This window comes from Ambystoma mexicanum, chromosome 2p (genome assembly GCF_040938575.1).
Source record: "Ambystoma mexicanum isolate Mex_15411 chromosome 2p, UKY_AmexF1_1, whole genome shotgun sequence".
Lineage (NCBI taxonomy): Eukaryota > Metazoa > Chordata > Amphibia > Caudata > Ambystomatidae > Ambystoma > Ambystoma mexicanum.
The window spans coordinates 699,396,815-699,422,142 of record NC_090923.1 but is presented as its reverse complement, the minus strand read 5'-3'; positions in this window follow the sequence as shown (position 1 = coordinate 699,422,142).

Sequence of the window (25,328 nt, the reverse complement as noted above, 5' to 3'; positions counted from 1 at the left end):
AGGGATAGTGTTAAGAGTCTAATGTCTCCATCTCTTTCTATGAGCCATGTAGCATCAAGCTCTGGTAGATTATCTTTCAAGGTAGATCTCCAGATGTTAGACAGTCCGAAATAGTGCTACAGATTCCAATTGCTTCACTGGAGGACCTGCTACTTCATGGCTTAGTGGTGAGGCTATATGCGCTCAGAACCTCTCCCTAAAGTCCAGTTCTGTGTGTTTTTGAATAGGGGAACAAGTACCATCCCATGAACATGCCCAAACAACGTCTTGCTGGTGGAATGCCAATTCCCTGGGTGGGTGAGTGCATAGTTCTGGGCCAGAGCAAGAACAATCCATCTAACTGTAAACAATGTGCCTAATATCACCTATTTGACTTCACACGTTCCATAACAGCTTGGCCTGATCTGTGATCATGGTATTTGCAAAAGAAAATAACAAATTATACATTTTCTAGCTTTATATAGAATTGCATGCTACTTCATTGGTTTTCATCAGTACACACTTATGACTATTTCAAGACTAATTAAATTGCCAATTTTTCACCCCAGTATTTTCTGGGTCTCAATGATAAGATTATTACAGAGATGGTGACAGAAACTCTGTAATTTATAACGGTTGCTCTTCCATACAAAGGACATCTTTTGAGATACTCATAGGTATGGCAATGTTCACTTTATCAATTTGTATATAGTAGTAGATGTAAACACCACAAGGAAAGATCAAAAAGACATAAAAAAATAATGTTCTAAAACAATTTGCAATGCTTCAATCCATTTGTAGATTAAATCAACAAAGTGATACATCAACAATGTGCATTTTTAAAAGCAGCTTCAATTGACAACCACTACAACGTATTACAATTCATGCAACCAGAATTCACTCCCACAACATTCATATCACATTCATACTACCCAACTATCAGGGTAATTCATAGAATTTCGCAGAAAAGTGTCGCAAGCGGCTGGCGCAGAGTGTCCGCGTGCGATTGTCTGCGCCAGGCGCGTGCGCCAAAACTGATTTCCGCGCACAGCGTATTCATGGATTTCAGGCTCCCAAACCAGCCGTGGCGCAGAGTATCGCAGAGACCCTGCAGCAGCGCCAGTAACGCCCCCAAGAACGCCCTCGCGGAAGGAAAAGCCATCAAAATCGCTAAATCATTGCAAAGGGCTGCGCTAACCCTGGTCCAGTTTACAGGGCTGCCAAACAAGGAACGCAAAGCGGGTAACGTTCATATCAGGGGTACGCGGGAAGTTTTACATGCGATTAGCCAGGGTAAGTGTATGACAGGTGTACGCGTGAAGTGTTACATGCGATTAGCCAGGGTACGTGTATTACAGGGATACGCGGGAATTATCACACGCGATTTGGCTGGGTACGTGCATTACAGGGGTGCGCGGGAATAATCACACGCGATTTGGCTGGGTACATGTATTACAGGGGTGCGCGGGAATTATCACACGCGATTTGGCTGGGTACGTGTATTACAGGGGTGCGCGGGAAGTTACACACGAGATTAGGCTGGGTGGGTCCTCACAGGTGTTCCCTGTACACCCTCCACGGCCCCTGCAGGCAGCCCACAAAACAGGGGACTACCCTGCACACCTGCTCATGTCTCCCACCCCCCACTCCCCCAGCAGTGTGGGGCACCCTTCATCAGGCCCCCACTCATGTCCCCTATCACCCCCACCCCCCAGCCACCATGGGCAGCCCCCACCAGGCTCCCACCCATGTCTACCACCACCCCCACCCCCCAGCCACCATGGGCAGCCTCCACCAGGCGCCCACTCATGTCTCCCACCCACCCCCACCCCCCAGCCACCATGGGCAGCCTCCACCAGGCCCCCACTCATGTCTCCCACCCACCCCCACCCCCCAGCCACCATGGGCAGCCCCCACCAGGCTCCCACCCATGTCTACCACCACCCCCACCCCCCAGCCACCATGGGCAGCCTACACCAGGCCCCCACTCATGTCTCCCACCCACCCCACCCGCCAGCACTGTGGGGGACCCTCCACCAGGCTCCCACCCATGTCTACCACCACCCCCACCCCCCAGCCACCATGGGCAGCCTCCACCAGGCCCCCACTCATGTCTCCCACCCACCCCCACCCCCCAGCAGTGCAGGGGCAGCCTCCACCAGGCCCCCACTCATGTCTCCCACCCACCCCCACCCCCCGAGCCACCATGGGCAGCCCCCACCAGGCTCCCACCCATGTCTACCACAACCCCCAACCCCCAGCAGTGCAGGGGCAGCCTCCACCAGGCCCTCACTCATGTCCCCTATCACCCCCACCCCCAGCACTGTGGGGCAGCCTCCACCAGGCCCCCACTCATGTCTCCCACCACCCCCACCCCCCAGTCACCATGGGCAGCCCCCACCAGGCTCCCACCCATGTCTACCACCACCCCCACCCCCCAGCCACCATGGGCAGCCTCCACCAGGACCCCACTCATGTCTCCCACCCACCCCCACCCCCCAGCAGTGCAGGGGCAGCCTCCACCAGGCCCCCACTCATGTCTCCCACCCACCCTCACCCCCCAGCCACCATGGGCAGCCCCCACCAGGCTCCCACCCATGTCTACCACCACCCCCACCCCCCAGCAGTTCAGGGGCAGCCTCCACCAGGCCCCCACTCATGTCCCCTATCACCCCCACCCCCCAGCACTGTGGGGCAGCCTCCACCAGGCCCCCACTCATGTCTCCCACCACCCCCACCCCCCAGCCACCATGGGCAGCCCCCACCAGGCTCCCACCCATGTCTACCACCACCCCCACCCCCCAGCAGTGCAGGGGCACCCTCCACCAGGCCCCCTCCCATGTCTCCCACCACCCCCACCCCAGCCACCATGGGCAGCCTCCACCAGGCCCCCACTCATGTCTCCCACCCACCCCACCCCCCAGCACTGTGGGGCACCCTCCACCAGGCTCCCACCCATGTCTACCACCACCCCCACCCCCCAGCCACCATGGGCAGCCTCCACCAGGCCCCCACTCATGTCTCCCACCCACCCCCCAGCAGTGCAGGGGCAGCCTCCACCAGGCCCCCACTCATGTCTCCCACCCCCCCCAGCAGTGTGGGGCACCCTCCACCAGGCTCCCACCCATGTCTACCACCACCCCCACCCCCAGCAGTGCAGGGGCAGCCTCCACCAGGCCCCCACTCATGTCTCCCACCCCCCCAGCAGTGTGGGGCACCCGCCACCAGGCCCCCACCCATGTCTCCCTCCCACCCCCACCCCCCAGCCACCATGGGCAGCCCCCACCAGGCTCCCACCCATGTCTACCACCACCCCCACCCCCCAGCCACCATGGGCAGCCCCCACCAGGCCCCCACTCATGTCTCCCACCCACCCTCACCCCCCAGCCACCAGGGGCAGCCTCCACCAGGCCCCCACTCATGTCTCCCACCCACCCCCACCCCCCAGCAGTGCAGGGGCAGCCTCCACCAGGCCCCCACTCATGTCTCCCACCCCCCCAGCAGTGTGGGGCACCCTCCACCAGGCCCCCACCCATGTCTCCCACCACCCCCACCCCCCAGCCACCATGGGCAGCCTCCACCAGGCCCCCACTCATGTCTCCCACCCACCCCACCCCCCAGCACTGTGGGGCACCCTCCACCAGGCTCCCACCCATGTCTACCACCACCCCCAGCCACCATGGGCAGCCTCCACCAGGCCCCACTCATGTCTCCCACCCACCCCCACCCCCCAGCAGTGCAGGGGCAGCCTCCACCAGGCCCCCACTCATGTCTCCCACCCCCCCAGCAGTGTGGGGCACCCTCCACCAGGCCCCCACCCATGTCTCCCACCACCCCCACCCCCAGCCACCATGGGCAGCCTCCACCAGGCCCCCACTCATGTCTCCCACCCACCCCACCCCCCAGCATTGTGGGGCACCCTCCACCAGGCTCCCACCCATGTCTACCACCACCCCCCAGCAGTGCAGGGGCAGCCTCCACCAGGCCCCCACTCATGTCTCCCACCCCCCCAGCAGTGTGGGGCACCCTCCACCAGGCTCCCACCCATGTCTACCACCACCCCCACCCCCCAGCCACCATGGGCAGCCTCCACCAGGCCCCCACTCATGTCTCCCACCCACCCCAGCAGTGTGGGGCACCCTCCACCAAGCCCCCACCCATGTCTCCCACCACCCCCACCCCCAACCACCATGGGCAGCCTCCACCAGGCCCCCACTCATGTCTCCCACCCACCCCACCCCCCAGCACTGTGGGGCTCCCTCCCCCAGGCTCCCACCCATGTCTACCACCACCCCCACCCCCCAGCCACCATGGGCAGCCTCCACCAGGCCCCCACCCATGTCTCCCACCCACCCCCACCCCCCAGCTGTGCAGGGGCAGCCTCCACCAGGCCCCCACTCATGTCTCCCACCCGCCCCCACCCCCCAGCAGTGCAGGGGCAGCCTCCACCAGGCTCCCACCCATGTCTACCACCACCCCCACCCCCCAGCAGTGCAGGGGCAGCCTCCACCAGGCCCCCACTCATGTCCCCTATCACCCCCACCCCCCAGCACTGTGGGGCAGCCTCCACCAGACCCCCACTCATGTCTCCCACCACCCCCACCCCCCAGCCACCATGGGCAGCCCCCACCAGGCTCCCACCCATGTCTACCACCACCCCCACCCCCAGCCACCATGGGCAGCCTCCACTAGGCCCCCACTCATGTCTCCCACCCCCCCAGCAATGTGGGGCACCCTCCACCAGGCCCCAACCCATGTCTCCCACCACCCCCGCCCCCCAGCCACCATGGGCAGCCTCCACCAGGCCCCCACTCATGTCTCCCACCCACCCCACTCCCCAGCACTGTGGGGCACCCTCCACCAGGCTCCCACCCATGTCTACCAGCACCCCCACCCCCCAGCCACCATGGGCAGCCTCCACCAGGCCCCCACTCATGTCTCCCACCACCCCCACCCCCCCAGCCACCATGGGCAGCCCGCACCAGGCTCCCACCCATGTCTACCACCACCCCCACCCCCCTGCAGTGCAGGGGCAGCCTCCACCAGGCCCCCACTCATGTCTCCCACCCCCCCAGCAATGTGGGGCACCCTCCACCAGGCCCCCACCCATGTCTCCCACCACCCCCACCCCCCAGCCACCATGGGCAGCCTCCACCAGGCCCCCACTCATGTCTCCCACCCACCCCACCCCCCATCACTGTGGGGCACCCTCCACCAGGCTCCCATCCATGTCTACCACCACCCCCACCCCCCAGCAGTGTGGGGCACCCTCCACCAGGCCCCCACCCATGTCTCTCACCACCCCCACCCACCAGCCACCATGGGCAGCCCCCATCAGGCCCCCACTCATGTCCCCTATCACCCCCACCTCCCAGCACTGTGGGGCAGCCTCCACCAGGCCCCCACTCATGTCTCCCACCACCCCCACCCCCCAGCCACCATGGGCAGCCTCCACCAGGCTCCCATCCATTTCTACCACCACCCCCACCCCCCAGCACTGTGGGGCACCCTCCACCAGGCTCCCACCCATGTCTACCACCACCCCCACCTCCCAGCCCATGGGCAGCCTCCACCAGGCCCCCACTCATGTCCCCCTGCCCACAGGCCCTGACAATCCTCAAGCATGGGCCTCATGGCCAGCCACCACAGCCCAAAGACACAACCAAGTATTACATGCGCCCATGATACTACTCCAATGGAAACAATGTAAATCAACACGTGTCTCACACACACACAATGGTTGCAAGTGAATCTGAAAACCCATATCATGACATGCATGAAAACAATGAGATGAAACCACACATTGAAGAATGAAAAAATCAAAATGTATTAAAAACAACAGTAATGGCAATCAAAATTAAACAAAATACACAAGTAAAAAAATAACAAAATTAAGCTGGCTGTCCCTTTTCAAATTAAAATCAATAAATGATAATCCAAAAAAATTTCTTCCAAAGTTCAAGTCCATAAAAAGGAAATGAAGGGAAAAAAGAAATAGAAAACCATTGCTCCATGGGAAAAAATATTCATAGTAAAAAAAATATCCAAATCCAAAGTCCAACTATGTACAAAGTATTCAGGGTCCATCATCCCAACAGAAGAAATGAAACCTACAAAAAAACCTATCTAAAAAGGAACTATATACAAAAGGTGGAGCAGTGTCCGTCGACTCCAAATAAAAATAAACTATAAAGGAAACCTATCACTAAATAACTATATACAATGGCGGCGGGCCAGTCCAGCGGCTCACTTAGTGGTGTTCCGGGCCAGGGCATCATCGAACTTCTCGTCTATGTCCCGGAGGCGGTCCTGTTCCATGGCCCCGAGGGCCCGCAGGGACGCCGACATGTTCACCTCCAACTCCCTGCGGATTGCCTCGAGGCACTTGGCCCGCCTCAGGGCCCTCCGCATGGAGTTCTCCGCCCTGACCATCGTGAGCCACGCCTCTTCCGCCCACTGCCGCTCCGCATCTATGGCGTTGGCCAACCGCTGCCACACGGAAGACACTTCCCGTCCAGGGTCCTCCTGCCCTCCGGCCGATGCCTGCCCCTCCGATGTTGAAGGCCCCGAGCTATCGTGGCTCCAACCTACAGCCTCCTGCTGCTGCAGCTGCTGCTGTCCATGTGCCCTGTCCGATGGTGCCTGCACATCCTCCTCCAGCTGGGGTGCAGTCATTGATGTCGACACCCCTGCTGGACGTCCGACTCCCGACTGTGGCAGGGATCTGTTGTCCACCAGCCTGGCCGCACGGTCGGAGGCAGCTCCACAGGGCACCCAGGTGACACATGGGTGGGAAGATGGCATGGAGGACGACTGGGGCATAGGGGGTTCCGTGGAGGAGGTGGTCGGAACAAGGTCCAGGAAACGGAGGAATCCAGCCCCGGTGAGCTGTCCCAGTGGGTCAACGTGGTCAACGAGCCATGCGAGAAGACGTGCAGACTCATCATGAAAAGACTGCACGTCAGCTCGCATGGCCCATTGACGCAACGCCACCCCACCCTGGACAGGCTCAACCTGGTGCAGGATAGCCACATCTGCAGGGAGAGAAAGGCCAGGTGTTGTAAGCCAATCCCCTCCCTGAGAACGGGTCTGGAGGTAGGCATCCCCGCTGGTGCAAGATGTTGCAGTGACAGGAGCAGGGACAGGATTGCACACAGGCACCTCTGCGGCGGCATGTGCTGCCTCCTGTCCCTGATCCTGCACTACACCACTAGCACCAGTGGAATCCCACCTCCAGACCCCGCCTCTGTCGCTTGCACGGCCTCCTCCTCCTCCAAACCCCCCACCAACCTGGATGACTCCGTGCCATCTTCCTCCGTTGGGCCCTGTGGGGTCCCAGCTGCCCCTTCTGCTGCCGAGGAGTCCAACTCCAACCTCCGCCTCTTGGACCTCCCCTCGGCAGCTGCGGCCTGGGACAGAGCACCGGACTCCTCACTCCCCGACGAGATCAGAACCTGGGAGGGGATCCAGGCCTTGCGTCTCCGGCTGGTGGTGCGACCCCTGCCGCTGTGCTCCACAGCACCTTCTCCGCCCTCTTCATCAGTTGACGCTGCAGACAGGGAGAAACAAAACACAGGCATCAGGGCACTGTACAATGGACTCATACACACATGACAGTCATACATGAGTGGCATTGGTGAGCCTCAGACATGGCATCACAATCCCCAACACACATGTCATTTCAACTTGCACACATGAGCCATACCACAGCCATATTGCAACAGCCAGCACCATCCATTCACATACAACAGCATGAGCAGCCAAAGGTCATCCACACATCACATGCAACATAGGGAGTACACTACACATGCACACACACCACCAAACTTGCATGCATGTGTACACCTCCGCCAACTGTCGCAGTGTTTCGATCGACATCCATGTCACACCTGACAAGCATTCCTCCACATCCTGTGCCATGCAAGCCCACACACACAAGCACCATCCATGTGTCACACATGAGACCCCTCGCATGTGTCACCCTCACGGCCCTGTACACCCTCCCCTACTTGCCCACATAAAAATACATGTTCAACCTGCACACTCCTGGCACACCACACGCACAGCTTACAATCAGTATGCATGTACACTTACCGCTTGACTCCAGACGGGTCTGCCTCTCAAGGACCTGGACGTGGAGCGCTGGTGATATGCGTTCCAGGACCCTCATCTGATCTTCCGACAAGTGGCCCTGGCGCCCCTTAGCATCCGCTGCCTTCAGGAGGCGTCGGGCCTTGTTGAGGGTCCTGGACCTGAAGTCCTCCCAGCGCTTCCTGACACGTTCGTAGTCGCGGATTGCCACCTCCTCCGCGTTGATGGCAGTCACGATGTCCATCCAGATCCGAGTCCGTCCTTCCTTGTCAGCGCGCAACCTTCCAAAGAGGGCATCATACTGCCCCAGGACATGCTCCACCAGGACACCAACTTCGGTGGCAGTGAAGCTGGTGCCCCTCTGCCTCCTTGGCCGGGGGTTGCCACTGGTGCCAGATGTTGCAGTGCCCGACATGGCAACCCTAGAGGCAGGAGTGGGTGGGCAACTGGGTCCTGGGGCTGGGCTGTGGGGCGATGGAAAAGCAGTCGGGAGTCTTCGGTTCCAGCAGGGGTGGTCACAGCAACAGCACCCCTGGCTGATGTGCAGGCAGCAAATGTCAGGGCACGTGGGCAGCAGGCAGTCAGGCAGCAGCAGATGGCAGGTGGGAGCGTGCTCAGGGCTCTGGGGGGCAGTAATTCGGCCTTCTGGGCAGGAGCGTGGTCTTCCGTGTGTGAACGCGTGGCCAGCTTGATACGGAGTGATTTTGCACGTGAAAATCCAGCACGTCTTCGTGTAATTCGAGGAAAGGCCCTTACCGCGTAAGCGCGTCAGCACACGTCTGTACATTCATTGGCCCAAAGGCCACCAGCGTATGCACGTCTATGAAGTCACGTGCACGTTGAATATGACACACGTTTGAAATGTTGCGTGTTAAAAAAATGAAAGACACGTCCGAGTGTCAAAGCGTGTAATTGGTGGAAATGGCCTTAGCGCGTACACGCGGAAGTGACGCTGGACGTGTGGGCCTGCATAAAAGGTACGTGTAGAACACCATTTCCTTGTACGTGCTTTTCGTGGAGAGCGAGTGGGTGAAATCTGTACTTCTTGTCATTTCACACGCGATTTACTTCACGGCGTTTCAAGTTCGTACTCCCTGTTACCTCTGACAGCTTTTTCTCTTTTTTCTCTTTTTCTGGTTTTCCTGGGCCTGTTCCCTCAAACAGCGTTCCCTTCTACTGTTGTCCTGTCTCCTCAGATAGCGTACAATTCTTCTTTTGGCGGAGGTGTTGCCAACACGCACACGTGCTTCTTTTTCACGCTCTTTTTCCTGGCAGACGGTGAGTCACGCACGTATCTAACATCTGTGCTTGCCCCGTGTGTAGCCTACCCCTTCAGAGGTCATTCTAGGCTGCATGTGACACGCATACGTTCATTCTTGTGTTACTGGGTGCCACAGCGTAGTGCAGGTTTTTTTTTCCGCACACGTGGTCTAGGAGGGGTTGCGTGCACGTTATCTCCCTTTTTTGGGCTTCCTGTGCGTTACGTGACCCGTCATCTTTCCCCAGGGGTCACATTCAGCCTTGCTAGAGCACTAGGGTACGATTACCATCTGGTACCCAACCCCTTTGACCCCCAATTGCCCAGGACAATAGTTTACAGCCACTCCCATATGCACATTAACATCAGTGCCATGGTTGGGAGGCGAGGAATCCGTAAGGGTGGCAAAGGTGGATGAGCCACAAGTGGTGGCCGTGGTGGATCCGGTAGGAGACGTGGTCGTTACTTGCAGGGTGACCCTGTCCCCCCATGTGTGGAGGACCAGTCAAGGGCAGCCATAATCCCCCCCGCACCCCCTGGATGAGGGTGATGTGGCTGACACCATCCATGCTCAGCCCTTGTTGGACCAGCCCATTGTGGCACCAGACCTGGCTGACTCCATGGCTGACTTCCAGGTCAGCAGGCCCATGACACGTGCGCTGGTGCACGTTGATGTCATCAGGCCATGTGGATCAGGGGCAGCAAGGTCATCTGCTGCCCCAAGTAGGCAGGGTGGAGAGGCTGCAGGGGCAGCTGCGGCTCCATCCACCCCAGCTCTCACACACCCAGCCAGGACAGTGTCGGTCCTAGTCCATCCTGCTGACATTCCCCCTGACACCATTACACTTGAGCCAATGCCTGCACCAACTCCCATGCTGAGTGTGCAATCCCACACTCCTGATACAGAGTCCACCAGGGCTCCTGCCCCTAGTGTCCAGAGCGGCGTAGGACACTCAGGATCACCACCACCTTCCAAGCGGAAGAGGAAGAGTGCTCGTCCGGCACAGGCTGATGCCCCAGACACGGCTACACAGTCCGGCCCGTCGAGGAAGCCCAGCTTCACGGATGCCGAACTGAATGCACTTGTCGAGTATGTGTCCGCACATGATAACGAAATGGTCATTGTTGCAGGATCCAAGACCACACCTGCACAACGCCAGGCACACTGGCAGACCGTTGCGGACATCGTAAGTGCCCTTGGAATCGTGAGGCACACAGCCAATGATTGCTATAAGCGCTGGAATGACCTAAAGCGCAGGGCAAAGAATAAACTGGCCTCAAGTCATGCCGCAACTCTAGTGACTGGAGGTGGGTCTCCAGTAGAAGACATGGAACTCACTCCACATGAGTCAGTCACTGGGACCTACGTCACGGAGGAACAGATCCAAGGCGTGGGAGATCTGCCTGATTATGAGGCATTGTCCGGTGAGTGCACATGCATGTGTGTGTCATCCATGTGCATGGTGTGTGTGTGAGGGCTTCTGTTTGTGTGCCAGGTGAGGGTGTGTGCGCCTGAGTTGTTTGGGTCACCCATGTGCTTCATGCAGTACATTCTGCGCAGCAGCATTTGGCCATAGCAGTATCCCTTCTGCCAACAGTAGACATCTAGCCCAACAGCACGCCAGTTGCCCTTGAAGTGTCACCTTGCCACAACATTGTTGCTTATTTTTCTCTGTTCACTCAGGCAGATTGTTTTCATTCACCACTTTTACTAGGCATTTCTCAGTCCTCTAGTCACATGTCTGACATGGCCATGGTAAAGTGGAGTGACTTTGTTACCTGGATATTATTTGTTTAGACATGTCCCTGTGCAATCGGACCATTTTGGACTGGCAGCTCCAGGTGAAAAATCAGACCTGTTTGAATTAGAAAAGCTATTAAATGAGGGAACTGGACTGAATGAATAAGTGCTGCCCTCCTCTCCATCTTCACTCAATAGCAATGGTACATGCCATCTGTGTGATGGCATGTGTATTTCACCTGGCAATCACAGGCCAATGTTTGATGCCACTGCTCGGCAGCATGCAGCAAATGTGTTCATCTTCCATCTTGGTGTCATCAATGTGTGCCATCTGCCTCCCCTTCATATGCAGTGAGGGTGCATGCATGGGAGGGTTTTAGTCATGTGGGACATGTGTCAATCAAGTACTGGTTCTGTTGCTTCTCAGCCCTCATTGTGTGCCATGGTGCTAATGCCTGTTTCCATTTGTTTTCTTTTATGTCTTTGCAGGGGAAGACGCACCTGATACTGCTGGGGTTGTGGAGATGGTGCAGACCCGGGAGGGTTCTGAGGGCCGACCGACCACCAGTGAGGGACGTGGTGTGGTGGTGGGTGAGAACCCACAACTGCTGCAGGTCGTGCTCTCAAGGGGTGTCTCTGGCTGCACCTCCCCCGACCTATACTCAGGTGTTGATTCAGATGATGAGACCTATGTGCCGTCGCAGGTGAGTGTTCCTGGGAGGGATTCTGTTCTGTCCGACCCACCTGCACCAGGGTCAGAACCCTCAATGGGGATGTCAGTGTTGGCAGCTACGCCTTTGGTGGTTACGGATGCAGGGTCACACTCCGCGACATCTGATCCTGTTCCTGGGCCAGCAGATCAGAGGGGGAATGCAGTACTGCAGCCTCAGGCAGTGCCGGCACAGCAAGGCGCAGTTTGCCTTGCCCCAGACAGGTGTGGTGCCCGCCGACGTGGTGGCCGTACGCCACCTGGCAATACCGCATGGGAGCAATCCATTTACGGTATGGCAACCCAACAGGCAGCATCATCAGAGATGATGGCTCAGGCCATGGATAGGGTGGCCACTTCCATTGTCCCCCCCGAAAGGCTGATGGAGCGACTACAGGCAACCGACTCCATCTGCCAGTCACACAGGGAGGACATGTTGGCGTCCAACAGGGACAGGCGGGCGGCACTGGCGACTCTGCAGGAAGCCATCTCCATAGAGTCCCAGGGCCACAGGGAAGCCCTGAGGCTGGAACTCCTTCACCTCAGGATGACTCTTGTTGAGCTTGAGGCTTCAGCAAACCGAAGGACAGAACAGCAGCTAGAGTGTCTCACCCATACGCTCTAAGCTGAGATGCAGGCAACTAGGGCGGAGGTCCGGGCATCCCGTGAGTTGTTGCATTGGGGACCTCCGCACACTCATCCTCCAGAACGAGACCTACCACACCCGCATGCTTGCAGCCATGGAGGAACAGACTAGGGCCTTGCGTGGGCTGCCTCCCATAGTGCCACCACCTCCGAATGCAGCTGCACAGGGTGAGAATAGCGACAGCAGTGATACTCCCACAATAGGGTAGCCGTGTGGGCCATGAGCCCATGGAGGTGTTTTTTTTCTCGCAAGATCCACACAGGTGGGTTTTGGTGTGCACCCTGTCCTCGGACCTCCTGGGAGGCCTCCCCAACCCCCTGGGCCCATTAATGGCCATTTTTGATTTTCTTTTTTTCTTTTGTTTTTATTTTTGATTTTTTGGGACAGTGTGTTGCCTTGTGTGGCTCCCGTGGGCATACGCTGCATTGTGGCTGGGCACATGCAGGCTTGTCATGTATTTGGTTCAGATGATTGGGTTTTTGTCACACACACCCCTCTTGCTTCCCGTTTCCATGGGCTTGCAAAGGGTGTGCCCAAGTGACATTGACGTACATGGTGACATTGGACTCCCACTACATGTGTGGGTAGTCTAGTCAATACTGTGTAAACATTCCTAGTGCATATTGCTGTTGTGTTGTACACTGCATGTTGCATTGATGTGTAACTCATCATCCATGTCTACCTCCTAATTTGCAGGTCCTTTCCTCATGTCTACACAAGGCCCTCTACTTTGGAGATGGAGTCCATGTTGGCAGCAGTGCACCTACAACTCTACATGGCGGCAACACTGTACAGTTGGAAGTGGTGGGAGTGCAGGCATTTCCAGGTGTTGAGACTACTAATTCCTTACATTCGTAATGTCATGTTAATGGTAGTTTTGAGGGTCAGTAGCTAATAAGTGTTATTGCTAAATACCTGCTCAAGTGTGTTGTTGGTCCTGCATTACTGTGAGCATTTCAGGTGTCGCGAGTTTCAATTAGGGACACTGTACTTTGTGACACTTGTGTCATGTTGTGGGGATTACTTTGTTTACCCGCACATAGCATGACATGGCATGGTGTGTCGTGTGGCGGTGCTGGGGATGGGTTGGGTGACATGGCACTGTCCTCATGTTGCATTTTGCAAGTGGGTATTCATTTTAGCTGCATGAATGTGTTTTTTCACGAAACTGCATTGGTGGTGTCTGTGTAGGTAGGGATGCACACATTGTAACACTTCCAGGTGAACAATCTGAGGCTGATATGGTTTTGACGGTTGATTCTCCAGGCATTCAGGATCATTGTCAGGTTGAGTCATCATTGATTGTCAGATGGTATGTGCCAGGGCAGTGTGCACTCCACAGGGGTGTGATTTCTATGTGAAGTAATTAGCCACTAGCTGTGTACGGGCTGCCTCCCCCCGTGCCCTTTCCCCTCCCATGTGCAGCGGGCGTGCATGTGGTTGGGGATGTGGGGGCAGCACCATGTCCACGGCCAGGCCCCGGTGTGTTGCAACGTTGTGCAGGACACATGCTGCCACTATGGTCCTGCACACTACTGGGGGAGCCTATAACAGCTGCCCGCCAGAACGGTCAAGGGAGCGAAAGCGTGACTTAAGCACTCCGAATGTGCGCTCCACTTTGCCCCGGGTTGCAATGTGGGCTGTGTTATATCTTACCTCGGGTGGCGTGGTGGGGTTCCGAATTGGCGTCATCATGTGGGGGCTGAGAGGGTAGGCACTGTCCCCTGTGGAGGTGGTGATGGGTATCATTGGTGGGGTTGTGACCTTGCTCAGTATCTGACATGCATGCATGTGCAGTGGCATTCATACTCACCAAGCAGCCATGTATCGCCATGCCGCCCAGCTTCTAGGTCCCGGCTTAGGGTGGACATTCGGTAAATGAAGCTGTCGTGGGTGGACCCTGGATAGTTGGCATATACTGAGGTGATGATACCCTTGGCATTACATACTACCTGCACGTTGATGGAATGCCAGTGCTTGCGGTTCCTATAGATGTGCTCAGATGCCCTGGGGGGACGTAGAGCCACATGGGTGCAGTCGATGGCACCTAGCACTTTGGGGAATCGTGCCACACCGTAAAAATCCAGGGCGGCAGCATGCCTTTCTGCAGGTGTTCTGGGCAGGTATATGTGCCTGCGGACTGATGGGTATGCAGTGATGATGTTCAAGACCTGGTGTAGGCAGCATGACTGCGTGGCCTGTGACACCCCACCCACTATGGCACTTGTCCGCTGAAATGATCCAGTGGCTAAGAAGTTCAGTACATTGAGGACATTCTCCAGGGGGCTGAGTGCATGGGAGCACAGGGTGGGTGATGTGAGGTCATCCTCCCACTCACTCACCAGGTCCAGTATTATGTGTGGTGGAAACCTGTACCTCCCATACACCTGGTCATCAGGCATCCCGAAAAGGCTGGTTCTGGGTGTGAAAATTCTGGCCCTGACTATCCTCCTCCTCCTCCTTTGGTAGCCCACGGCCACTGCTGCTAGGAACGGTATATTCATCCTGGTGTCTGAGCTTGTTAGTTTTTTGCGCGCAAATTTATGCGTCGCGGGTCGACGTATGCCTGCTTCCTACTGGCGTACGTGTTTCTTTGCGCGTGTTGTAGGCGAGCGTGTGAAACTTCCCGCGCACCCCTGAAATCGAGTACCCAGGCCAATAGCGTGTGGAAATTCCTGCGCTCCCCGAAATACATGTGCGCTGATGTACTCGCGTGTGTAAGTGCCCACGCACCCCTGAAATACACGTACATAGGCCAATCGCGTAGAGGGGATGTCCATGTCACCTGACTCGCCTCCACCTGTGGACGATGGGACCCGTGGGCGTATGGAGAAGGTCCTGATTGGGGTCGCGATGCGCGCGGGTGCAATTCGTGATGACGTGCGTGCTTCCCGGGAGGAGCACGCACGTCATCACGAAGAGCACCGTGCCGACGTGGCCCAATTGGGATCTTCCATGTTCGGGGGTTTCCTGCATGTGTCGGCCAATCTGGCGGCCCTCTCCTCCTCTGTGGAGGCTATACGCCGGTCGTTCTCCTTGCCGTCTTCCAGCCCAGATGCCACCAGGGCCCTCTGTGGACCTGCCCTGACCAATGCAGCCAGCTCGGTGGGGGTCCCATCCCTGCCACAGTCGGGAGTCGGAGGTCCAGCAGGGGTGGACACCACAGCAACTGTAACCCAGCAGATGGAGGATGTGCCGGCATCATCAGGCAGGGCACCTGCACGACGGCGTCAGTGGATTCCATCAGCCTGGATGCCGTCGTGCTGGCAGAGGTGGTTGCGTCGGAGGCAGCAGCAGAGTCAACGTGGGAGGCAACATGGCTCGGGCCATCAACAACGGAGGGGCAGGCATCGGCCGGAGGGCAGGAAGACCCAGGACGGGAAGTGTCTTCCGTGTGGCTGCGGTTGGGCCAGCAGATAGGTGCGGAGCGGCGGCGGGCGGAAGAGGCGCGGCTCACGATGGAGGCGGGCCAAATGCCTCGAGGCAATCCGCAGGGGGTTGGAGGAGCAGATGGCGTCGTCCCTGCAGACCGTAGGGGCCATGGAACAGAACCGCCTCCGGGACATCGAAGATAAGTTTGATGATGCCCTGGCCCAGACCACCAAGTAGTGAGCCGCTGGACTTGCCCGCCACCTTTGTATATAGTTCTTTAGTTTTAGGTTTCCTTTGTTTCTTCTTATGATTTCGAGTCGACGGACACTGCTCCACTTTTTGTATATAGTTGCATTTTAGTTAGGGTTTTTTGTAGGTTTCCTTTGTTCAGTTGGGCTCATGGACCCTTGGATGTTTTGTACATAGTTCTTCATTGGATTGTTTTATTTTTTTTGTTTTTATTTATTCACCATGGAGCAATGGTCTTTGCATTTATTTTTCTCTCTCGGATTGATTTTATTTTTAATGTGACTTTGTACAACATTTTTTTGAATTTGGATTTGTAGTTTTAATTTTTTTTGACGGACATGCAGCTTATCTTTTTTCATTGCCATTGTAGTTTGTTTCATTTCATTTGCATTACATTTTTTTTAATACAATTTTGTTTTCCTACTTCACTGTGTGGTATCATCTCATTGGTTTCATGCATGTCATGTTGGGTGTTTTCCCATTCAATTGCAACCATTGTGTGTGACGGACATGGGTTCATTTGCTTTATGAACGTTGGGGGTGTAACATGTAATTTCCATTTCCATGTGGGTGAATGGGTTACTTGGTATGGCCTTTTGGCTGTGGAGGCTGACCATAACGCACATGATTGGGGATTGTGAGGACCTGGGTGCAGGGGGACATGAGTGGGGGCCTGGTGGAGGCTGCCCCTGAACTGCTGGGGGGTGGGGGTGGTGGGAGACATGAGTGGGGGCCTGGTGGAGGCTGCCCCTGCACTGCTGGGGGGTGGGGGTGATAGGGGACATGAGTGGGGGCCTGGTGGAGGCTGCCCATGGTGGCTGGGGGGTAGGGGTGGTGGGAGACATGAGTGGGGGCCTGGTGGAGGCTGCCCCTGCACTGCTGGGGGGTGGGAGGGGTGGTAGACATGGGTGGGAGCCTGGTGGGGGCTGCCCATGGTGGCTGAGGGGTGGGGGTGGTGGGAGACATGAGTGGGGGCCTGGTGGAGGGTGCCCCTGGTGGCTGGGGGTGGGGGTGATAGGGGACATGAGTGGGGGCCTGGTGGTGCTGCCCCTGCACTGCTGGGGGGTGGGGGTGGTGGGAGACATGAGTGGGGGCCTGGTGGAGGCTGCCCCTGCATGGCGGGGGGGTGGGGCTGGTGGTAGACATGGGTGGGAGCCTAGTGGGGGCTGCCCATGGTGGCTGGGGGGTGGGGGTGGGGGTGGTGGGAGACATGAGTGGGGGCCTGGTGGAGGCTGCCCCTGCACTGCTGGGGGTTGGGGGTGGTGGTAGACATGGGTGGGAGCCTGGTGGGGGCTGCCCCTGCACTGCTGGGGGGTGGGGGTGATAGGGGACATGAGTGGGGGCCTGGTGGGGGCTGCCCCTGCACTGCTGAGGGGTGGGGGTGATAGGGGACATGAGTAGGGGCCTGGTGGAGGCTGCCCCTGCACTGCTGGGGGGTGTGGGTGATAGGGGACATGAGTGGGGGCCTGGTGGAGGCTGCCACCGGTGGCTGGGGGGTGGGGGTGGTGGTAGACATGGGTGGGGGCCTGGTGGGGGCTGCCCATGGTGGCTGGGGGGTGGGGGTGGTGGGAGACATGAGTGGGGGCCTGGTGGAGGCTGCCCCTGCACTGCTGGGGGGGTGGGGGTGATAGGAGACAGGAGTGGGGGCCTGGTGGAGGCTTCCCCCGCACTGCTGGGGGGTGGGGGTGGTGGGAGACATGAGTGGGGGCCTGGTGGAGGGTGCCCCTGGTGGCTGTGGGGTGGGGGTGATAGGGGACATGAGTGGGGGCCTGGTGGTGCTGCCCCTGCACTGCTGGGGGTGGGGGTGGTGGTAGACATGGGTGGGAGCCTGGTGGGGGCTGCCCATGGTGGCTGGGGGGTGGGAGTGGTGGGAGACATGAGTGGGGGCCTGGTGGAGGCTGCCCCTGCACTGCTGGGGGGTGGGGGTGGTGGTAGACATGGGTGGGAGCCTGGTGGGGGCTGCCCATGGTGGCTGGAGGGTGGGGGTGGTGGGAGACATGAGTGGGGGCCTGGTGGAGGCTGCCCCTGCACTGCTGGGGGGTGGGGGTGGTGGTAGACATGGGTGGGAGCCTGGTGGGGGATGCCCATGGTGGCTGGGGGGTGGGGGTTGTGGGCGACATGAGTGGGGGCCTGGTGGAGGGTGCCCCTGGTGGCTGGGGGGTGGGGGTGATAGGGGACATGAGTGGGGGCCTGGTGGTGCTGCCCCTGCACTGCTGGGGGGTGGGGGTGGTGGGAGACATGAGTGGGCGCCTGGTGGAGGCTGCCCCTGCACTGCTGGGGGGTGGGGTGGTGGTAGACATGGGTGGGAGCCTGGTGGGGGCTGCCCATGGTGGCTGGGGGGTGGGGGTGGTGGGAGACATGAGTGGGGGCCTGGTGAAGGATGCCCCTGCACTGCTGGGGGGTGGGGGTGGTGGTAGACATGGGTAGGAGCCTGGTGGGGGCTGCCCCTGCACTGCTGGGGGGTGGGGGTGATAGGGGACATGAGTGGGGGCCTGGTGGGGGCTGCCCCTGCACTGCTGGGGAGTGGGGGTGATAGGGGACATAAGTGGGGGCCTGGTGAAGGCTGCCCCTGCACTGCTGGGGGGTGGGGGTGGTGGGAGACATGAGTGGGGGCCTGGTGGAGGCTGCCCCTGCACTGCTGGGGGGTCGGGGTGATAGGGGACATGAGTGGGGTCCTGGTGGAGGCTGCCCCCGGTGGCTGGGGGGTGGGGGTGATAGGGTATATGAGTGGGGGCCTGGTGGAGGCTGCCCCACAGTGCTGGGGGGTGGTGTTGCTGGGTGACATGAGCAGGTGTGCAGGGTAGTCCCCTGTTGTGTCGGCTGCCTGCAGGGGCCGTGGAAGGTGTACAGGGAATACATGGGAGCACACAGCCAAATCGCGTGTAGAATTTCCCGCGTACCCCTGAAATACACGTACCCAGCCAAATCGCGTGTGGAAATTCCCGCGCACGTACCCGGCCAAATTGCGTGTGGAACTTCCCGCGCACCCCTGAAATCCACGTACCCTGCCAAATCACGTGTGAAACTTCCCGCGCACCCCTGAGATCCACATACCCAGCCAAGTCGCGTGTGGAAATTCCCGCGCACGTACCCGGCCAAATCGCGTGTGGAACTTCCCGCGCACCCCTGAAATCCACATACCCTGCCAAATCGCGTGTGAGACTTCCCGCGCACCCCTGAGATCCACGTACCCAGCCAAATCGCGTGTGGAAATTCCTGCGCACGTACCCGGCCAAATCGCGTGTGGAACTTCCCGCGCACCCCTGAAATCCACGTACCCTGCCAAATCGCGTGTGAAACTTCCCACGCACCCCGGAATACACGCACACGTTATTTTTCAGTCAGCGGGTGTCCGTGTTTGTGGGTACCCCTTTGCACATCATTTGTCCTGGAGGGCCACGGTATTGGACATTCATCATAGCTGTATATAGGTGCTATTTGTTGGCGCACCTTTTGGCGCACATTTATTACAGGCGCAGAGACGCTACCGCCTGCTTTCTTGTGGCGGTCGTGTTTGTGCCTGTGCGCTGGTTTGACCGTGCGCTTTTTTGCCCTATTCGATTCCATGAATACGTGTTGTAGGCGAGCCTGTGGGCGTTCCGCGCACTTGCACCCTGTACTTCCACCGTGACGCCCACATTTTGGCAAGTTGTTCCCCATTCCGAGTGTTACGCCCCGTGTTCTGCCTACTTTTGTTGTGTGCGCCGCGCTATGTGCGATTTTCGCTGTTGCCTGTGCGATTTTCGCTGTGACCTGGCGCATGCCGTTAGATGGCCTGTGCGCCAACGTGCGCCGCGCACTTTTTTTCGCACATCTGATGGTTTTTTCGCGCACGGCCTTCCATGAATCGATGTGCGCTGCTTTTCGTGCGATTTTCGCACTTGCACTGCGATTTTCGCTATTCCACTGCGAATCGCACGTTTTTGGCCACTTGCGCCACGCTAATTATTCCATGAATCGGCCTGTCAGTCTTTTTACTTTTTCTGATGTAAGGAACTCATGGTGGCAACAGTAAAGACAGACACAAGTGAGCACAGTTCAATGGTCTTTATTAATCTGTATATGCAGGTTGGTAAAATGCCTAATCTAAACCTAAATCTAACACAGGAGCAAGCTAAGACCATGAAATAATAATAAGACAGTCCTAGTGGTGTTTTGTCAAATAAAAGGGCCTATACTAAAAACAACTATTGCCAATATGTACAACTTGATACAAAAACAGTGTGGGATAGTGTTAACAATAAAGAAAGAAGTGTTCACAATTAATAAGTCAGGATGTGGTAGCCGGGGGTCTCCCATCCCCACGTTTTGAGTACGGGACAAGGCAGGACTTCTGAGCATAGGACACTCACAAGCTATAATAGCACGAGATGACAGTTCCGTTCTCAGCTATCAGGACCTTCAATGGTTATTTCTCTTTTTTACAAAATGTCTCTTGCCTTTGAGAACCTGATGTGTCCAAAATAACTGCTTGTACGTTGGCTGATGACTTTTCACCCCTCTGTCCCCCTCTTCCAGGTCCAGAACCTTCTTGAATGTTAACCTCCCTCTGTCGGGATCACTACGGCTTTTCTTAAAACATGTTCACCTGTTGCATTCACAAATATTAATGTCCTTTTAGACAATCCACTGTGGACATCCCTCTGTCAGGTTCACTATTGAAAACACAATGATCAGCGGGGCATCATGCTTTCCCCTGTTCTGCAGGCATTCCTCCGTCGGATTCACTTTTGCCATACTCTTAATTTCTTCTATTTTCTCACTGTGCAGGATTCACTTCCTTTGGTTTTCCAATGGTTTGTCAGTCAGAGACTTTCAACTGTACAGGGGATTTTAATAGAACCCTGTATTACCACTTTGACCTTTTCTTGCAGCTTTTCGTAATCCTTCTGGTATATGTAGTTTTGCCAATGGGGAACCTAACCAGAGTCTCTCAAATGAGCACCCATGTGGTGCGGCACCCCTCTGCAGCTGTTTTTTTCCGCTTAGGAGTTAACAGTTCTTTGATTTTCCCTCAATCTGCCATTTGCAACTTCCATTCAACACAGTTCAGTTTCGTATCAGTTCTCCACTTGACTCACCAATTGTGATGAACCGCTTGGCTTTTCTTGTCTCTGGAGTCAAGGACGGTACGAGGTAGAAGGTGTCTCGCCATATCCTGATTATCAGTGTCGGAGGGCTTTGTGTACCATTGACATCTGCTGCAACACACACTGGCTATTGTTTGTGGTCTTATGATTCCTTTCATGGAGTCTTTGAGGGTCTGGGTCGGAAAGGTCAAAGTCGCTTATCTCCTTGTCGTCCGTTTGGTTCTCACCACCTTTCTCCTCCTCTTGAATTGCAATACTGGGATAACTGCCTGCCTTGTCGTAGTGTGATTTTGCGCTTCACCCGTTATCCCTGCGGGGATGGGAAAGGGCTGTCATGTGTGTGTGATTCTGGTCAATTGCCTGACTTTGCCTTACCCTTATGTTGGGACATGTGAGGTAAATGGCTCTGGTGTTAGTCCGTTGTCTTTCGTGTTGTGCGGAAGTGTTCGTGTCAGAAAAGGGGGGGTAGAGTTTCTGAGTATTCTACGTGGTAGGATGGGGAAATGGTGTTGGAAGAAGGGGGATACCACGTCTCACCCGTCAGTGTCCCACTTTCACTCCCTGAGGACGCCCCCATCCAGGTGATTCTCCCTCACTGGTCCACCCCCAGAACTAGATCCAATAGCGATGGCCATGCCCTGGCCACCTGGTTGACAGATCCCCAGGGACTAGTCAGGAAGACACCTTCAGTTTTCTCACAGTTATCTTTTTATTTTTCCATTTTTATTTTATTTGGTTGGCTGATAAATCAACCTTTCAAATATATACATACATTTAGTTTAAAAGTGTCAACAATTGTACATTTTACATTCTTGCCAACATTTACAATACATTCATATTAAAAGAAAAAGGAGAAAAGGAAGATTAATAATTCAACAGATGGCATACGCACAGCCTACAGATCTTTCAACAGCTTATGATAAAATTCATGTCCTTCATTCACTAGCTGTTTTGATGTTTGGAAAATATAAGATCTAGATATTGAATTATAGCAATGCAAATAGCCAATCTCGTGTTTGTAAAAATCCAAGGCCATATTTCATCAGTGTCCATTTGGAGATATTTAACAGTAATTTTTTTTAAATAGCATATATCTCTCATGATTTAACTCTGGACACATTACGATACAGTGTTGCAATGTTTCACGTTCAGTTAAATTTTTGCAGAAACAACAGTAATTTTGATCCAATGGTAATAGTTTTCTTCTCGCCAACACATCCCTAGTGGGCCATGCTTTTAGCCTGAATCGCAGAAATTGTGATCTTAAATATGATGATGGACATTTAATAAGATAGTCAGCCATAACACAAACATTTTTATGGCCAAACATTTTTGTATCAAAATCTTTGTAGGTCATACAACGAGTTTGATTCAACATCCAATCAAGTTGGTAGATTTTGAGCTTGGCCCTATCAGGATTTTGCAGTAATTGGTCTATACTAACATCTGCATCTGCTTAGACATTTATAGCACAATTGAGCCACGTTTGAGAGAACATATGTTTTCCAGTTAGTAAGTATCGTGCAACTATGCCCAAGATGTTCGGAGCGTTAAGGCCCAAGAGGGACTTTCTCAAAAAGGCACATATTTTCCACTGGACTTGTGCATGAATTGAGATCAACCCTAATTCAACTCTTATCATTGGGAGTGGTGTACAATTCAAAGGTTTAAGGTTTGTTTCCAATACTGAGATTCAATTTTATCCCACCAGCACTGACCCTTGGGAATATTGGCTTCAGTCCCATAAATCGTGATAGGTATTACCTTTTGTTGGTAAAATACCACAGTATGTTTGATTGAAAACTTTGAAAATTTCCACATTATTATTTTTGCTTGAGAGATTAGAGTCCGCAATTAACTTTTTTGCTCTATCTTATTTATCACATAGTTCATTCAATCAGTTATTGTAATGCCAACGTACTTGTACTGAGAGACCCTAACACGTTCTATGTTATGCAATTTCCACTTTTAGGTCCTTATCTTGACTCTGTTGTTTGGTTTACAGGCAATTACTTGAGTCTTATCTGTATTTTTTACCAAGTTGTTCTTCCTTACGTAGATGTCACGTGCATCAAGCATATTTTGCAAGCCAACTGGCGTTTGTGATAAAAGCACAAGATCATCAGCATATAGTAAGTGGTGGATTTTCTGATCAGCTACTCTGGGAGGATCACCCATTACTTCTAAGAAGGATTTCCCATATCCAAAATGAACATGTTGAATATGGTAGAGGCCAAAATACAGGTCTGCTTAAGTCCGCGTAGGGTTTCAAATGGCGCAGAGAGATGTCCATCAGTGGTCAATCTAACATGCATTGTTGTTTTGTATGTAAAAGCAGAATAAGTGTGCAAAGGGATTGAGGACAGTTGTGATAAACCAGTTTATGATAAAGAATGGAGTGATCGATGGAGTCGAATGTGACTTGAAAATCAATAAATGCTAAGTATAGCAGTTGGTTTCGGGTTGAATAGATGGCTTTAATCATATTTATGGTAATGAGATTAGGAACAGTACCTAAACCAGTTACAAAACTGGCATAGAACGGATCCCTTAATTGCGCTCCTTTAGTCCATTTATTGAAATTCCTTAATATTAATCTGGAGACTATCTTCCCAGGGGCATTGAGGAGTGCTATAGGTCTATGACTCGATGGTAACTGTCGATCGCCCTTTTTATATATTGGGACAACAATAGAATGTCTCCAAGACGATGGAATAGTCTGAGTGTTATTTATTGCGGTAAAGATATTAAACAAGATGTTTGCCCATATTTCCGGATGTCTTTTTAGGTTTGATTTGAAAGGCCATCAGGACTGCACGCTCTCGAACTGCTGGCTCTTTTAATATAGAGACGAACATCATCTAGATCAAATTTTTCAAAACATTGTTTTTGATCCACTGTATTTAAATCCACAGAACCTTCTGGGAGAGAGTAGAGCTCTGAAAAATGATCAATCCAACTCTGTTGAACTACACCATTCACTTGATAAAGAATTTGAGGAACCTGTATAGCCTTATTTGATAGGGACCAGATTTTTGTGGAATTTTTAGATTGAAGCATACCTTGCATTTTAGCTCCATCTTGTTGATATAACTCAGCCCTTCTCGCTCTTAACCAAATCTTATATCTGGTACTCAAACATGCTATTATAAATGGTCTCAGAGCTAGTGGTTGTTTTCGAACATCTCGCTTTTGAGAGCGAAACAACGTTTTTTGCATTCTTATGTCATGATTATAGACATGAAGGTTTGGAATATTGTTTTTTCCCCGTCTATATTTCGGGGGTTTATTTTGAGTTAATTGCATTGTATCACAATATGCAACATTTGACAAGCTGCCTCTAGTTTTTTCTATATTTTGCTCCACCAGCAGCTGATTAAAATGTACTAGAGATTCTTCCGACCATCATAGTCTATTGTGACCAGGATTCACAATGAAAAATCTCTGTTGAAGATAATTCCCACTAAGAGGTTTACTGATTGACATGGACCATTTAGTTGACAACCGATCATGATCACTAGCATTGGTTTCAATAATGCAAAAATCCAAAATAGCAGGTAATAGGTCGCCATTGACATATGTATAATCTATAGTGGAATAACTTACCCCCCTTCGCCAAGTCGGCCTCATTGGAATATCTGACTTAAATGTTGTGTTAATCCTACACAAATTATGTGATTTTGTAAAGAGATTCCACTTTAGCAATCTGGAATTATTAGATTGCAGTTTTTCACATGCAAAGTTAATATTAAAATCACCTGCGATTATAATATTGTTTACCGTAGGCTCAAGAGTAATCAATACAAACAGTTCTGTGAGGTCCTTAAAGAAGCAAGTCTCAGAGATTCCCACAAGGTTCCAATACACATTAATTCCGGCAAAACCATGCATTTGAAAGTAAATCTTTGTCATTTGCATAAAGCTATTCAGTGAGGCCCAATGTTCAGATTTAATACCACTGACCTTTTTTACTGCAGTAAGTAGCCCAGCAGTGGGTCTTCCTCGGGTTGTTTTTATTGCAGGATTCAAATGAATATGAAACCAGTCCCATATCGGCACCTTTGTGAACCAAGTCTCTTGCAATAGTATAATGTTAAATTTGTCTCGGGAATTTTCATTATTATTTAGCAAATGCTTGAAACGACTAGGGTTCCAATTAAGCAAAGAGATCTCATGCTAGTACATCTAGTTAC